General features: G+C 36.0%; 1 long non-coding RNA gene across 1 annotated transcript; it reads right to left on the bottom strand.

Moving 5' to 3' along the window:
- Positions 1-320: 320 nt before the first annotated feature.
- Positions 321-2,138, bottom strand: LOC128247848 (uncharacterized). Its single transcript, XR_008264171.1, has 2 exons — positions 1,832-2,138; positions 321-597 (listed from the first exon to the last, which is right to left on the bottom strand). It is a non-coding gene; the product is annotated as an uncharacterized LOC128247848 (long non-coding RNA).
- Between the last annotated feature and the right edge of the window lie 9,974 nt (positions 2,139-12,112).

Below are 12,112 nucleotides of genomic sequence, written 5' to 3'. Positions count from 1 at the left end.
CCACAATGTGGCAGAAGATACTGGAAGGAAATGATAATTATATCATTTTGTGAATAAATTGCTTAGTGTTTAAAATTTGTGTCTTATTTTCACTTAAAAAATTTGAATGGAATAATTGTTTCAATAAAATAACATTCAAGAAATTTTTCCATAACAAAGCAAAGGAGACATGCTTCAGATGAAAAAAAGGGACAGATATTTGAATACTTTGTGATGTTATACACTCTCCCCCAAAATTGCCAAACCTTAGAACTAAAAATTAATTTAGCAAATAAAATCTCAGAATACCTGTTAACTGTTGAATAAGAAATTGCATTCAATATAATCATCAGATTTATTTCAAAATTGAATAGCTTTAATATGCCAGTATGGCAGAGGAAACAAGATTTTCTAAATAGGAATTAAATAATCTATTTCTTACATTAAGTATTCTTCAATTTGAAGCTGGATTGTTTGTTTTCCAATTGCAAAAATGTTCATCAGCAAAAATCTGGCCAATGAAATTATATATAAATATGTTCTGGATATTCAAGTGCTGACATCACTAGAGATCTGTCCAGTTAGATTTGTTATGGAGTACATAGAAAGATACCAGATCTGAAGAGAGAAAACAGAGCTTAACATGCAGACAGTCTAAATATCAAGAGATTAGTGACACAAACAGTGAAGCATTATTGCATTTGGCGGTCTCCACAGTTATGACTGTCAAAATACCATGTTGTGAAAGCAGTCTACACTAGCACACTCACCACTTTTACAGACATATTCTTACTTTTCCTTAACACATATTGCTATACCATGAACGGAACTTTCCAAAGTCACTTTGCTTTCTTATCTTGGAACTGTCATGTTCCATCATCCAGTGACTCACTCTGACACACCACTTGAACCTAATATACCTTCAGTGGTTTTTCTTCTTCAGTGACTTACTCCTGATGATGTTAAGATCACCAAAGTAGAGTCCAAGCACATACTGGAACTGGGCATAGTTAATCCAATGAGCAACAACTGGTCTTTGCCCCTTCATGTAGTCTCAAAAAATCTGCTGGTAATTGGCAGCCTCATGGTAACTATCAAATTGCCTTTCATGACTCTTTTCTCAGGCATAGAGAACATAGTTCATGAATTAGAATTTTAAGATATCATTACCGTACATCTATTATAAAAAAATTCTTAATGCAGCAATTATAACATTAATGAAAACTTCTCAATAAATAAAAATTTCTTTAGATGGCTCTCTAATTTTGTTTATGCAATATCAATATATAATGAAACACACATACAGATACATATACAGTTGTAGTGTACACTTGAGTGAAATTCCTCTCCTCTCTATTATATATACATACGAACGTAGTAGATAACAGCTAGCCTTTGGCCATATTTTGAACCCTGTTGTGTCCACTACTCTGATTGGTTGGTATTGGCACAATTTGTCTCTTGCTCTATTGTGTGCCAATATGCAACCCAACCAATTGCAGCCTTCAAATAAGGTCACGTGTGACAGCCTGTTTTCTACCTCAGCTGAGCCTACAACTCCTTATAAAAAAACCTAACTTTTCCTCATCTCAATGTCATTCAGTTCCAGACCTTTTAAGGTCTGGCCACTGACCACACAAGACACCGCCAGTTCCAGCAACAATACAACAGCAGCTACGTGAAGACTCATCAACTTCGTCCAACAGCATCCAGCAACCTCCCTCTCTGCCACTGCCATTCGTCCCAACACCAACCTCTCTCTACATACACAACTCAACAAGCAACTCAACCAGGTTACAACACTGCACTGTTCGTGAACTACTTCACCATGGATCAACAGTGAATATACAACCTGCAAGAACTCCTGTACCAAGTGACCCAGGCAGCAGCATCACAGCCACAACTTCACGTAAGACATTTACCACAACCAGCTCTGCATCATCGCCGCAACTTCTTGATACAGTATTTCAGCTATCGTGTACAATTGACTTCGAACTGGTGTTTATCATTCTTGTGTCTATGAACTTACTCCTCACTTCGATGGCTATAGACTCTTTCACTGTCTCTTCTTCATCACCATCCTTGTATGTTCTTAACGTGCATACATCTATGCCTACATACACAGGCATATTCTTATTCTTATGACGGCCTGTCTATTATTCTGTATATATGACGCACACACAATCACACATGTTAACATATCAATAAATCTTCTCTTAAACATTCTACCTGGTTGTGTCTCTTATTTCCCTCTGGCATATATATGCATTGTTCTATTTACATTTATTGTATTGACCGTGTGATGTAATAAGAAGCCATTCTCATCACCTTGCTTCGCACAGACGTCACAAATCAGTGACCCGTTCCAGCTCCTTGAAACTACAAAACAATTATAATGGGAGAAGGAGATACTCCACAGGTATCTAAACCTTCAATTCCATTATGCAGTAATGCAACAGATGTTAGTTATTGAAGTTCATTTCAGTTCAACAGTGACCTAAATGGCACATGACAAAATCTATTTCAACAAAGCGAAAATGCTTTTCAGTGATCAAACAATGTATTAAAAGTAATATAAAATTTTCTTTTTCACATATATCTGTTTATATGTGTCAGTGATAGCCTTTGTTTTTAATTCATTTTATATCTTTACTCATTTTGAAGTTTGTCTTCAAACACAGAAACAAGTTGGATGTACAAAAGCTTTCTACAATCTAACACTACTTTGATTTTATTTTTCCATCCATAACTCTACCTAATTTATCAGGGGTGGAAATGTGTAAGTTGTCTTGCAGAATCGTCAATACAACATCAGCATAAAAGCACACAGGAAGCAGTAGTGATAATAAAGAGGATTTGTAGTCATATATTTTGAGTTAAAAGTGTGACGATGTGAACTGGATGTGTATATAACATGCATTATTATCACATAAATACTTTTTTTTTGCTAATCATTTTTAATTTTACAGCCATACATTCATTTTGGTATGTCAATGTATGTTAAATGACATTAGCATAATTCATTGAAGTTAGAATAAGTAAGAATTTTTAAGAGTAAATATTTTTCCTACTGTCAACTGCTCAACCATAAAATAAGAATGGTACACATTTTGTAACTTTATAGACAGAAACAGGTATTATAATGAAATTATAACTAAGAGGCACCATCTGCACAAAAAACAGTTATTGACGTAGTGTTAATATATCTAATGAAAAGAGCATTACAAAACTAATTAGTGAGATAAAAACCTATATCAGTCAGATTAATATATTTTGATTATTTCAGCAAATAAGGGAGAAAACTCAAGACTAGTTTTGTTTGTATTATATAATCATCAATGAAGTAGTTTTCATTATACATGTTGAAATAAGGGTAGCAAGTACTATAGAAAATATGCTTCCCTAATGAGGTCATAATAATACCATAAAATGTCAAGAGTTGTCTCCCAACCTAGCCGAAATAAATAAAATAATGTTTGTCACCGGCTATCTTTTTTTAACCTCACAAAGAGCATTTAATCCTCTCTGTATTAAATATGTTAACACTAACTTAACTAAAGTGTTATAATGAGTTTTGTCTGGAAAGTCAATGCAGTATTTATCAGAAATCTAGTTTTTATCAGAATCTAGTTTTTAACCTCTCACCAAATATGCTTATTTGTTTATGAAACTGAATAGTTTCTTTATGTACTACTAAGCCTTATGTTTGTGTGATAATCACCATTGCTTCAGCTTCTTGTGACTGATGTTCATGATCTGATTTCAAGTGAGGGACTATATATCATTAATATCCTGTTATAAGAATAAGCATAACTTTAATTAGGGCAGTATACCTTTTCTGTCATATATTTTTTTCCTGGTACATATCAGAATACTGTGAGGAAGCAGGTAAAATAACAACTCTAGTGGGATGATTCAGTTTTGAAATGGCAAAGTGGATGTAAACATTGGTGAAAATTTATATGGGATGAGTTTTGCAATATTTTTGAAGTGGCAGTTCATCAGAATATAGATAATAAGTAGAATTCCCATATTTTATTTCAACATTTATAAGTGAATAGGTAGCGGACTGGCAGGACCATTTGCATGCTGGACCAAAATGCTTAGCAGCATTTCATCCATCTTTACATTCTGAGTTCAAATTCTGCCAAGGTCAATAGTACACTTCATCCTTTTGGGGTCGGCAAAATAAGTATCATTTGAGGACTGGGGCTGATGTAATTGAATTACCCCTCCCCCAAAATTGCTGGTCTTGTGCCAAAACTTGAAACCAGTATTTATAAGTGAATAAGGGCTGCAGAATTGTTGGTGCATTGAACTAAATGCTGAATAGCATTTCTTCTGGCTCTGAATGTTTTGAGTTCAAAGGTCAACTTTGCTTTTCATCTTTCTAGGCTTGACAAAATAAGTATGGGTTGAGCACTGGGGTCAATGTAATTAACAAGCCCCTCCCCAAAAATTGTTGGCCTTGAGCCAAAATTTGAAACACTATTTCTCTGTGAATTGATTTTTCTTTTATTATTTTAGCAAAAAAGTGTTTTTGCTTGATCTAACATTAAAATAATAATTAAAAGCTTTCATATATACTTATTATTTTTCTTAATAACATATTTGAAACATAACTAAAATTTCATGGCAAGAATCACAAATACAATATTTGCTTTCAATGGGTTATACTCTTAGGACACAAAATAAAACAAAGTAAAAACATAATCAAGATGAGCCATAATAAATTATAAAGAATTGTAGTTTTCTTGGAATAAATATGCAGTAAGTCTTTATAATTAATATACATTCAAGCCTACAAGAAAAGGTTTTCCAAAAGCAGCAGATCATTTGAATTTCTTAAGATAAAAGCTTTGACAGAAAGTTGCTTATGATGGTCAGGTGTTACTTTAAAAAGTATGTAGAGGGAACATGTAAAAAAGGATAGATTCAGGAATATATGGAACAAAGTGGTGAGAAAGGATCTTCAGATGTTGGGCCTCACTGAGGGAATGACAAGGGAACAAAACTTCTGGCAGTTTGCTGTGCTTGAGAAGACATGAGGTTAAGTAAAACTGTAGTTGTCCTTGCATACAGGCATGTCCCCTAGACCCCTCTTCAGCTGAGTAATCCTAATCTTATGGGCTCATGGGTGCTGGTGCCACATAAAAAGCACCTATGCCAGTGCCACATAAAAGGATCCATGCCAGTGCTGCATAGAAGCACCTAGTACATTTTGGAAAGTAGTTGGTATTAGGAAGGGCATCAAGCTGTAAAAACCATGCCAAAACAAACATGGAGCCCAGGCAGCTCTTCAGTAGGCCAACTCCTCTCAAACTGTCCAATCCATGTCAGCATGGAAAATGGATGTTAAATGATGATGACAACAACAACGACGATGGTGGTGGTGGTGGTGGTGGTGGTGGTGGTGCATAATGCCTAACACATCCACATATAAAGAAAAAAATAGAAAGGAAATAAAGAAATATCCTAATTTAAACCTTTTTTTTTTCCACCAGAAATGGTCTATTTGATATGATGACTGGATGTTACACTATTGTGATTATTAATTGGTATCAACAAGACAGAGTATCTTATAGGATTTAAGTGTAAGTGGATTCTGGAACAGCTGTTAGGTGTGAATCGAATTTATTTCAGGAAACATGAATTCATTTTGAATCACCAGCATGAAAAATAAGCAAATGATATCAATAACATAACCTTTGCCTGATTAAAGTTGATAAATATTCATAGATACAATGAGCTCTATTGAACTTAATATGGGCTCATTCCAAAAGAAACTGTAACAATTTTTTTTACTAGCTTGTAAAACAACAACTTCTTAGTAGCAATTCCAGGAACTTTGACTTCCTCACTGGTTAACATCAGAATTATTAACTTGAGGATAGTTTCTCTACTTATCTATTATTGAAATGAGAGGCTATAATGTTACAAAAGAAAGAAAGAGAAAGAAAGAGAGAGAGAGAACAAAAGGGAGAGCAACTAAACATGAAAATAAAAAATAGACAACTGAATATATTTTTACTAAATGGAGTCCATAACTTCACGACTAAAAGATAGTTATTTTACACACATATACATACAGCCTAAACTACATCCTTAATGAATCAACTGGAAAGCCTCTTGTAGGTCATTTTGATCTCTTTCAAAAAGCAACCAAATTCCCTCAAATCATACCTTACTGTCAAGAAAATGAAAGGACAAAATAGTGCTTCTAATAGTATTCATAAGAATTAAATACAACAAATTCTTTTATTAAATCCATATAATAACGAGTGTACTACAATAGATTCTTGTGGACTCTAAAGGTAGCCTCCATCTTTGTAACCACTTCTATTGAAATGCTGAAGCAACAGCATAGTGACATGTGTGGTGTGCAAGAAGTGCAAGATGTATGGTCTGTAAGATGGAGGGGAGCCTCTGCTAGATTCTTCATGGATAAGAAACACAGGTTCAAATATTTCTGATGGGGTGAGTGGTATATGCATACTTTTGGTAGTAAAATGGGTTGATAAGGTAATTGAGGTAGTCAGAGTATGTGATAGGGTAGTTAAGCTGATACTGATCTTAGATAAATTAACAGTGACCTTTATCTCTCCTATACTTCACGGTCTGGGCTGACGGATAACCAGAAGGACCAATTTTATGAGATTTTTTGCAGACTACCTCAAAGACAAATCACAGGCTTGGTTATTGTGGCTGATGACTTCAATGGGCATGTCAGACAGAACTCTCATGGATTCCATAGTGTGTATAGATGTTATGGCTTTGGCTCTATGAATGAGGAGGCTTCTGGAGTTCTGAAATGCAAATGATCTGATGATCTGCAATACTAACCTCACTTCAGGAATCCAGCCAGTTACCTGATTACTTATCAGTCTGGTGGGCACATAAGCCAGATTTATTACATCCTTGCCAGTCAACGAGATAGACAGATGTTCACAAATGCATAGGTTGCTAATCAGTGACTTCAGAATTAGAGCTAGAAGGACTCAGAAAAATAAACCAGCCTGGAGAAGAAGGTTATGGAAACTCAAAGACTCAACTAACCAACAGAAATTCTGAGATATTCTAATGAAAGCTTCTGGTGTGAAGGAGGAGGAGTTGAAGGCATATAGCTTAGAGAACAATTGGAAGTTCCTGCCTAACTCCTACTGCAGGCTTCAGACCAAGTCTGTGGCTGGTGCAAAGTCCCAGCCAAGCCAAGGGTGATGTGGTGGTGGTGGTGGTGGTGGTGGAACAAGGAGGTAGACAGTGCTATAGAAAAGAAAAGACAAGTCTGGAAAGACTGAAAAATGGTGGAAGCAGAGAATTATATCGAATAACCAGAAGAGAAGTTTGGTTTACATAACAAAAAGAAAAGTAGAAATTAGGAGATTTGCTAATCTCCTACAGCATGAGGATTGCAAAGTAGGGTATCAGAGAGAATAGAGATGTTGTGGATGAGAAATGTGTATGAATGGATAATAGTATGCTTGCACTTAGGGATTCAGAGAAGAAAGATGCATGGAAGTACCACCATGTAAGATTGCTAAGTGTGGAAAATGCATGAGAGAAGGAGAGTCTTTCAAATACAGAACCAACTGAGAAACCAGTCATGAGATTTGAGAGCAGTATGATAGATAAGGCAATTAAAGATATGAAGAGAGAAAAAGCTCCTGGACCATCAGGAATCACCACTGTGATGCTTAAAATATCTGGTGGAATAGGATACTCATATAGTTAAATTGGTTATCCAGGAGGGCATCATCCCCAATGACTTATGTAGTAGTATTATAGTTAGCTGCTACAAGGGTAGATGTGATGCCTTAGAGAGAAACTGTTACAGAGGTATCAAACTGCTGGACCAGGTCAAAAAGTTATGGAGAGAGTTATAGCTCAACTATTTAGGAATAGAATTAAACCAGGTGAGATGCAGATTGGCTTTGAAACTGGAAAGTGTTCCACAGATGCCATTTTCCCAGTGAGACAGCTGCATGAGAAGTATTTGGCCAAAAGTAAACCATTGTACTTGGCTTTTGTTGACCTGGAGAGAGCTTTTGACAGAGTTCCTCACTCAGTTATTTAATGAACAAGTAGGGGTTTACCAGGGCTCAGTTCTCAGTCCCTCTTATTCATCATAGTCCTCTAGGCATGTCTTAGTTATTTTGACAGTAAATATTCCATTTTGTTGTCATAGGAATTTGTAGTCAAGAGAAATTTAAAAGTGGCTGTCCATGAGAACTACTATGATGACCTTGCTCTTATAGCAGAATCTAGTGAAGACTAAAGTTGTTGTTAGTAAGAAAGCAAATAAGACTCTCTTTCCGTCAGATAGAAACAACTACAGAAAGTTATATATAGAGAGATAGCTCAACTGTTTAGGAACAAAATTAAACTAGATGTGATGCAGTATGTAGGAAAGGTGTTGGAAACAAATTCCATTGGTTGCACCCAGTGCAACCTACAGACTCATAAGAAGTGCAATGGAATCACATGCAGGTTAACAGAGAAAGTCGTCTTTGTATGTGGCAGGTGTACAGGAGGTTGTTGATAGTTTCTGTTACCTACGTGACCAAATTAGCAGTGATGGAGGAGGTTCTAAAAGTATTGTTGCTAGAATAAAAATAGTATGGAGGAAGTTCAGAGAGTTATTACCTCTGTTGGCAACAAAAGGACTCTCTCTCAGAGTGGAAGGCAGATTTTATGATGCTTGTCTAAAAACTATTAAACACCATCGTAATGAGATGTGGCCCTAAATGCAGAAAACATGTGTAGACCTGAGAAGGATGAAGCTGGTATGCTCAAATGGATATGCAACAGCAGTGTGCATGTATAACAAAGTGGAAATGTGCTGAGAGAAAATTTTGGTATAAGAGGAATCAAATGCAGCATGCAAGAGAGAAGACTATGTTGGTTTGGACATGTGATACATACGCATGAAGACAGCTGTATAAAGAAATGTCAATTGTTTAAAGTGGATAGCATCTGTGGAAGAGGGAGACCTGGGAAGACATGAGATGAAGTAGTGAGGACCAATCTCAAGATGTTGGGCTTCATGGAGGAGATGACAACAGACCAAGATGTCTAGTGATATAAGGTTCTTCAGAAGACCTGCCCACCTCAGCAAAACTGAGTTCCAGAAGCACTGTGTTCTCCCCACATGTATCATTAAATTTTTCACACACTCTAACCCAATAAACCAAACTACGTCTCCTCTTCCTTACATCTCTCCTTCTTCATGCATTACACTTATCTCTCCCTCCCTGCTCCTGCAGTTCAATCATGTCCTACCTGCCATGCCAACTATATCATTGCTATCCTGTCATTCCCCCTATATACCCAGGCTTCACTAGTCACTGCATTTCCCCCTCCCTCCTTTTGCATTCACATGAACTCCCTACTAACACACCCTGAGTAATCCTCTACCATCCCATTTATATTCACATCATTGTACCTTGAGAGTATGCCCTGGCATATCACCACTCTCTCTCTCTCTCTCTTCTTCTGACTGGGGTAACCATGTATCTCCACTACAGTAAGACACCTGCTTCTGTCCCTCTGTCATACTCTCACCTCTCATCACTTGGCACAAAGCCACCTCCTTCAATACCATCCCCCTCTCAAAGGATCTTTGTCTTGCAAGTTACTTGGTGACCTCACTGCTGCTAGTGCCACACAAGAAGCATCCAGTTCACTTTGTAAAGTGGTTGGCATAAGAAGGGCATCAAGCCATAAAAACCATGCTAAAGCAGACCTCACTGGTGCTGGTGCCATGTAAAAAGCACCTAGTCCACTCTGTAAAGTGGCTGGCATTAGGAAGGACATCCAACCATGAAAACCATGCTAAAACAAATAGTGGAGCTTAGTGCCAGCTCCATGTCAAACCGTCCAACCCATGCAAGTATGGAGGATAGATGTTGAATGATGATGAATAGATGGAATACCTTTAATGATACAAAGAAATTTGCAGATGGAACAAGTGATATGGCTTCTTTGAAAGGGGCTGAAAAATTTGGGATAGAAGTTCTAAATCAAGTCTATGACTGTTTGATAATCCAATTAAGCAAGAGGATGGACCCATATGAGCAGAAAAGTTCAAGTTTCTCTCAGAATTGATGAACAATTCAGAATTTGATGAGAACAGTATCAAATATCGCATTACAAAGACAATATTGACCACAAATTAATAAATGAGTGTTATCAGTTAGGAAATCCCGGAACACAGAATAAAACACACCATCTAAAATGCAATGCACAGAAGTTCTTCAGCTTACTTATGAGCAATAATTAATTGAAGTGTCCCCTAATATTACCACTGTGCATAAGCTGTACTTGACAATGCCTATCATGAGCTGTGAAGCAGAAAGGAGTTCGTCAAAGCTTTCCTTTGTTAAGAATAAATTTCGGTCTACAATAACTGAAGAGCGCTTAAATTCCTTATGCATATTATCTCTAGAAAATGACATTGCAAAGAAGCTGTCATATGACAAAACTGTTGCTACAAAACAGAAAAAAGAGTATTTTGTAATTTTCATATGTATCTGAATGATGCATCATACATGTATATAACGCTTCCCTAATTTCCAACCCCCACAATTCTAAAAGCATAAGGTATAACCTGGAAAATATCTGTAGTGATCTGCCATAGAACAACCACATCGACAAAGGTATCAGTGATTACACACACCTCGATTCTGGTGGATAGAGGGCTCACTTTCAGACTCATTTTTAAGGACTCCACATCACAACTCCACCATTTAGGCTATCAGGGCCTGAAGCTGAAGTTCTTTGGAAGGGCACAAAAATTCTTTGACCCTTGTTGGATGTTACCCTACTGTTGCTGGTTGTAAAGGGAACCCCATAACATTTTAAGCTTCAGGGCCCCAATATTGTAGATCCACCACTGGTTGTAGCCCACGTTAGCTAATTGCTGAAGTATCTTGGTTAATTACAACAAAGAAAGTCATCTACAAACCACTCGGTGGAGCATACATTTTCCATATCCATCAGTTGTAACGATGTTTCTAATATATTACTAAATAATATCTGAACAGTTTTGGAATAAAGATTTCTAGCTTGAATAGTCATAATATATAAACATCCAGATGTTAAACACTTGATGACAATCAGAGATTAAAATTGACTGAAACAGTTTAGATGCACGTATTAAAAAACTTCTCATTTCTAAACACGAAGTCAGGATTTCGTCAATTATAATTGTATAAGTTAAATGTGTATCACGATCCATTTATATAGAAAATTTAGACTTTATGTCAATACATTCATAATTTTAATACTCTTTTTTTAAAAGAAGTATTTTCTAAGACTTTGTTGTCGTGTCAAAATCACTTGTTAAAATTAGGTTGAATTTACCATAGCCAAAGGAGACTTTAACATTTACAGTTAAATTGGGACTGGTACTAGGAGGATTGACTTCGATGTATCAAAAGAAAGATCCATTTTGACAGATAATATTTTTTAAAACAAAACATAAGGGAAATAACTCTGGATAATTTCTTTCTAAATATATTCGTGCTCAATTATGGAACAGATAATCTATTTATCAATACAACAGTACGCTCTTACCTACATATCTTTTGAATAACGCTAAGGGAAGTAACTTGACTAGAGAAAGATGGAAAGGGAGAAGTGAGGGACAAAAAGAGATAGACGGAAATGGCAACAGGGATAAATACCTGGAAGAGAAAAAGAGAACAGAGTGGAAATTTAAACACGAATGTAGAGGGGGAGAAGGAGCAAATATTAAGTCATCTCATTTTCCTATTCTCTCTGTGTGCATTTGTTTGAAATGCTTTTGAATTATATCTGAGCATATAAAATAATTTTCTCAGATTTTCTGAAATTTGATTGTAATCTAAGTTTGAAATAGTTGCAGAGAGAAAATTATACTTTGTAATATTTGATAACATGTAAATGTTCATTATACAACAAGTCATAACACAGCTGCAAGCAAAAATTTTACAAACAAATACATACATTTGGACAGAGGACTGTTGATTTGCTAAAATGGGTAGCAATAGTAAAAGGCTGAGAACCATTGTAGAAACTTGTAGAGAAAATCACTTATGGTGTTTATGCAAAATTTTAGTTGTTATTAATATTTATTGATGGTTAATTTAATTCA

This window comes from Octopus bimaculoides, chromosome 5 (genome assembly GCF_001194135.2).
Source record: "Octopus bimaculoides isolate UCB-OBI-ISO-001 chromosome 5, ASM119413v2, whole genome shotgun sequence".
Lineage (NCBI taxonomy): Eukaryota > Metazoa > Mollusca > Cephalopoda > Octopoda > Octopodidae > Octopus > Octopus bimaculoides.
Note: the sequence above shows the minus strand (reverse complement) of the source record. Positions and strands in the feature narration are given on the sequence as shown.